Genomic DNA, 6,147 nt, shown 5'->3' with positions numbered 1-6,147 from the left:
CATTTGTCAGTATTCATTGGCGGTAAGCGAGATTGGGGAGCCCAGGGCCTGGTCGGTTGCGTTGGGTTGACTGCAGGGAGTTTTGTTTGCATGAGAGGGGGGAGGGGTTGTAGGGTCAAATTAGCCATATTGATTCGTATGCTGCTGGCGGGGTTATGTGTGCAATAAAGGGGAGCCAAACTGGAGCGAAGGCATCCTCTTCTGTTTGTCCCCGTGCTGATTTCAATTCAGCAGGGCTCTTTATGAAGTCTTTATAAGAGAGCCAGTGTGGTGTAGTGGTTAAGAGCGGTAGTCTCGTATTCTGGGGAACCGGGTTTGTGTCTCCGCTCCTTCACATGCAGCTGCTGGGTGACCTTGGGCCAGTCACACTTCTTTGAAGTCTCTCAGCCCCACTCACCTCACTGAGTGTTTGTTGTGGGGGAGGAAGGGAAAGGAGAATGTTAGCCGCTTTGAGACTCCTGAAGGGGAGTGAAAGGCGGGATATCAAATCCAAACTCTTCTTCTTCTTCTTCTTTATCATCTTAACTTTGGCTGGATCAAGGCCCACATTTGCTATATTGGAATCTCTCTCCCTCCCCACTCCTCTCATAATAAGCCTGAGCTACACATGTTGTTGGGTGACCCTGGTGTTAGAGGCTGTGTGTGTGTGTGTGTGTGTTACCATCTGCTTCCTAGCTTTCCATCCTGTGCTTGCTTTCCATATGTGCTTCCTAGAACATTTTCCTATTTGCCATGTGGCCTCCCACCTTCCTCCCATTTATTTATTTAATATATATTCCTCAAATAGAGGACATATCAGATATTAAACTGATAAGAACAGATACTACACTTGATCTTATCCAAAAGGCCCAAGGGAAATGGGACACAAGAGAAAGCCACAGAAAGCCAGAGACAGATTTAATTGTCTTTGACGAAGACCCCCCGATGGTCCCAGCAATTCAGAAAACACCGTTGATGCCTGGAAATTGGGGAAATGCTGCAAATCAACCCCGAGAACAACAACACCGTGCATATCCTAAGAACGGTTGAATCATTTCATTTCCGAACCAGTGGGAGAGCTGATAACAATTTCCCCATCACAATGAAGCCAAGCCAGTTATGGAACGAGCAGCCTTAACTTCATCTCATGGAACATAGCGGGTTGGGCTAACAAACTTGGGGACGAGCCATTTCGTGAATATATAACGGGGTTTGACATAATAATGCTGCAGGAAACTTGGGCAACATAGTTTTCGACGGTTTCGACGCCTATGAAATCAAGGCCTCTAAACCGCTTGGAAGGGGACGACCGAGGGGGGGGGGCTAGTAACTCTGCTTTCCACTCAATTGGTGTCACAAGTTACTGAGTGCTCAGTTTTCGAGCAGCTGGCACTGGGGATCACTTTGCATCTGGAATCCGAGAGTATCATTCTTGTTTCAGCTTATATCCCACCATATACAGTGCAAACACAGATATAGAGTACGTGGCGTAAATTCCATAGTTTCCTTTATTCCCTACAAATTAGGCACCCTGGATCACCTTTTTACCTAATGGGAGATATGAATGCCAGATTAGGCTCAAATGATGATAGCCTGGAAATAAAATTCCCAATATTAAGAGATCTAAAGGAAAATAGCACCCTCTTTCTAAACCCACCCCCACATAGACATTCGAAAGATTGCCAAATCAACTATGCCGGATTCTGCCTGGCTTTTTTACAAATAAGCGTTGACCTCATCATTGCTAATGGGGCATTCCCCGGGGACAGAGAAGGCTCATACACATTCATAAATACAAATGGAGCCAGCACAGTAGACTACTGCCTCACTAACAGAGAGGCCTTCGAATCAATTAAAAAATTCACCATAGATAATAGGACTGAAAGCGACCACCTACCTCTAATCATCTCCACTACTGGCCAAAATTCAATTCAGCGCTCTCACATAGAACATGAGGTCATAGATAAAGCAAATTATACAGCATTGCGTAGGAAAAATTGGACACCTGAGATAGCAATTGCAGTTGAGAATAGATTGAATACAGAAACTGCAATTAAGTTAAGATCAATTATAATAAACAATCTATCAATAGACGCCTCCCTGACGGCTTACGAAAATCTCATTGAGTCCTTGCAGGATGTGGTTTCGGTTAACATAAACTCAGCCGGCAAGCCACGCACTGCAAAAGGGCGCGGTTGGTTTGACCAAGAGTGCCGCACAAAGAAGGAAGCCTTAAGGAACGCTTATTTGGCCTATAGAATCGCTGGATTAAACTACTTACCTCCATCTTATTTCAAAATCAAAAAAGAGTATAAAGCCCTTTTGGCCTAAAAAAAAATGGCAGTCCGAACAAAATTCCTGGTCCCTGCTATTGAATGCCTCACTAAACAATGAAACTAAACTCTTTTGGCAACTGGTCTCCGACTCAATGAAAAATAGTTCCTCAGCCCCCAGCTGTGACATTCCAGCTCAGGTTTGGGAGAACCACTTCAGAAATATGTTTATGGAAAATCCAAACCTCCCTTCCAGCTTACAGGAGGATGACAGGGCAGAATTGTCACTGCTCCCTAATTGGAGGCCGGTTACTGTGGAGGAAGTCCATACATTAATTGGGAATCTGAAGAGTGGAAAGGCTCCGGGGAAAGACTTTATCCCAGCAGAGTTGATTACATCAAACCAGCACTGGTGGGCTCCGCTTCTGGCAGCACTCTTTACGGTAGTAAATAACTCGAGCAAGGTACCATATAGCTGGAAACATGCTATAGTAGTTCCAATCTTTAAGAGAGGCCACCCAAATGTATCTTCCAATTATAGGCCAATTAGCCTGCACTCAATAATTGGGAAGCTGTATGCCCGTTTCCTCAGTAGCAAACTGACAACTTTTCTAAATGGACATAATATACTATCTGAAGCCCAGGCAGCTTTCCGTGAGAACCATTCAACAACAGACCACTGTCTAATGCTGTCCTTCCCAGCTGAGAAGTATACCAGGCCTCTACAGGGTAAACTCTTTGTGGCCTTTATGGATCTGAAATCAGCGTTTGACTCCATCCCCAGATTCCAGCTATGGTCCAAATTAAGTCTGATTTTGCAGGACAAACGACTTCTCTTTCTCATAAAAGCCCTGTACAATGGAACCAAACTGCAGGTCCGATGCGGTCGACAGGGACAGCTATTGAACAGCATTGAGATGACTAGGGGGGTGAGACAGGGTTGTATTTTGGCCCCCACATTGTTTTGTCTATTCTTAAATGACCTAGAAGAGAACTTAATGGACCCAGATGGACACACTCCAAAAATAGGAATGAGAAGGACCCCTCTGTTGTTATATGCTGATGACGCGGCCATCATCTCACGTTCCAGACCGGGTTTGAATTATCTGTTGAGGAAATTTTCTGATTACTGTTCTGGAAATGATTTATCCATTAATTATGAAAAATCTAAAATTTTAGTCTTCAAAAGAAGATTCTCCCAGTCTAAATGGGTGCTGGATGGCCATAACCTTGAACAGGTAAAATACTTCAGTTACCTAGGGCTCACATTCCATCATACAGGATCTTGGAAGCAACATTGGCAAACCTCCCTTCAAAAGGCGGAGATTACAAAGCTAGCCATACATAGATTCTTCTTCACAAAGGGCAGCAAATATGTTGCAGCAGCCTTAAGGGTTTTCAACGCAAAGCCCGTTTCCCAACTCCTGTATGCAGCAAATGTCTGGCATAATGGGGACCTGCTAAAGCTAGATGGTTTTCAGGCAAAATTTATATGATCTCTGCTGCAGGTACCTAACTGCGTCCCCAACTCCGTACTTCTGTTAGAAGCTGGTGAATGCCCAATTTCAACTAAAGCATGGTGGGCTGCCCTAAAACATTGGCTCAGGATTTCAGTGTTTAGTCTAGGGAAGGGTCTGTACCAACATCTGACCAATGAGGAATTTGTCAGCAAATGGCAGAAAACCATGGCAAGAAAAGCCACCTCTATTGGTCTGTCTCTCCCCCCCCCCAACTGTATCACCTGGGTTATGAAGGCGCCCAAAAGGTTTTAAAGCAAAGATTATGGGACAATGCACACAGTGACTTGCCATCTCGATCACACGCAATCTGTAGTCCGCTGGCAGCAGGAGTTCAATATGGGTATGTCTTTAAGTTAACATCTTACATTAAAAACCTGGCAGTACCTAACTACCGAAGGCTTTTCACCAAAGCCAGCCTAAATGTCTTCCCCTCTGCAGTGTTAGATGGTAGGTTGAGAGGAGTTCCCTACCAGGACAGACTTTGCTCGTGTGCTCAAGACATCGATTCCATAAAACATATTTTGTTGTATTGTGCAAAATATGAGCAGGCCAGGGCTGAACTGATACTACCCTTGCTGGTACCTTTCCTGGGAAAATCAGAGGCTCACTATGTCAGGTTCCTACTGGAAGACCGGACAAAAGCTAGAACGTTAGCAGTGGCAAAGTTTTTATCGGTGGTTGCAAGAACAAATGAGCCCTATATTCTAAACAAAATGCTTGATTAACCTGGAGGTAGGCTGTATGAACTGTGTATTGATTTGTAATGATTTGTTGGGTCTCTGGACCGTAATAAAGATTGTTGTTGTTATTTAAAATGTCAGCTTCCCGGAGCTTGATGTTTTACAGGCCGGGATCCTGTACCCCATTGAACCATATTACAATACCAGGATTCCATGGTGCCACCCATGGGGAAGCATCATCAATGGGATTGTGTCATCTCCTTAGTCTGCAGGTGCGCACTTTGCTCCTATCATGTCCCTCCATGCTGGCTGAAGGGCACGGGGGTGCTTCTGAGCATGTGCAGAGTGAAATATCCTCTCTGTTAATGCAGGCAGGAACTAATGCTCTGATTCAGGAGGACAGGTAGGTCCACAAAACAGATTTCCAACAACAATTTTTAAAAATGCATACGCTAATTTACATGCATTGATGCCACTTGTTGGGGAAATGGATTGAGGCTGCATCTGAACTATATATTTAAAGCAATATCCTACTACTTTAAAGAGTCATGGATTCCCCCAAATAATCATGGGAACTGTAGTTTATTGCTTGGTGCTGAGAGGGCTTGTTGTTGTTTAGTCGCTTAGTCGTGTCCGACTCTTCGTGACCCCATGGACCAGAGCACGCCATGCACTCCTGTCTTCCACTGCCTTCTGCAGTTTGGTCAGACTCATGTTTGTAGCTTCGAGAACACTGTCCAACCATCTCGTCCTCTGTCGTCCCCTTCTCCTTGTGCCCTCCATCTTTCCCAACATCAGGGTCTTTTCCAGGGAGTCTTCTCTTCTCATGAGGTGGCCAAAGCATTGGAGCCTCAGCTTCACAATCTGTCCTTCCAGTGAGCACTCAGGGCTGATTTCCTTCAGAATGGAGAGGTTTGATCTTCTTGCAGTCCATGGGACTCTCAAGAGTCTCCTCCAGCACCATAATTCAAAAGCATCAATTCTTCAGCGATCAGCCTTCTTTATGGTCCAGCTCTCACTTCCATACATCGCTACTGGGAAATGAGAGGGCTTAGGAGACCCATATTTCCTTCGCAGTGACACAGTTCAGAGTGGTTTAACAGTGTCTCCCTCTTAAGAGGGAACTCTGGAAAACTGTGACTCTGTAAGGGGAATAAGGGACTCCTAACCACTCTCAGCACCATAAACAAGCTACATTTTCCAGGGTTATTTGGTTTAGAGTGGTATAATGTAAGATGCAGAAGTGACCCAAGCAGAGGAAGAGGTGGGCTAAGGGCTAAACAGCCACTTTTATTTTGAAACACCCCCCAAGCCCCTTTATAGAACTGAACCAAAATGTAATAAAATAGTGTGCAAGCTTTTGCATCCAACAGAACTCTTCAGCAAAGCAAGATGGGGCCAGGTGGGAAAGAGGAAAAACACTGGCCTGACACTGAAGCTGTAACCGGCCAGTAATTAATTCATGCTGCATATCTCAGAGCAGGGGTGAGGAATTTGTGGCCCTTCAGATGCTGATAAACTCCACCTCCCATCATCCCTGATCATTGGCCATGCTGGTGGTTTCTGATGGGAGACAAGAGTCCAGTCACATCTAAGAGGACCACTTATTCCCCATCCATGTCTCAGAATGGGGAACTATGGGGCTTAATCAGGAAGAGTCCCTAGTGGCTCACTGCTGCAGCTTTGTCCCCATTT

Source organism: Podarcis vaucheri, assembly GCF_965113315.1.
Source record: "Podarcis vaucheri genome assembly, chromosome: 13".
NCBI classification, from domain to species: domain Eukaryota; kingdom Metazoa; phylum Chordata; class Lepidosauria; order Squamata; family Lacertidae; genus Podarcis; species Podarcis vaucheri.
The sequence above is the reverse complement of the archived record's forward strand: the minus strand, read 5'-3'. Positions refer to the sequence as shown.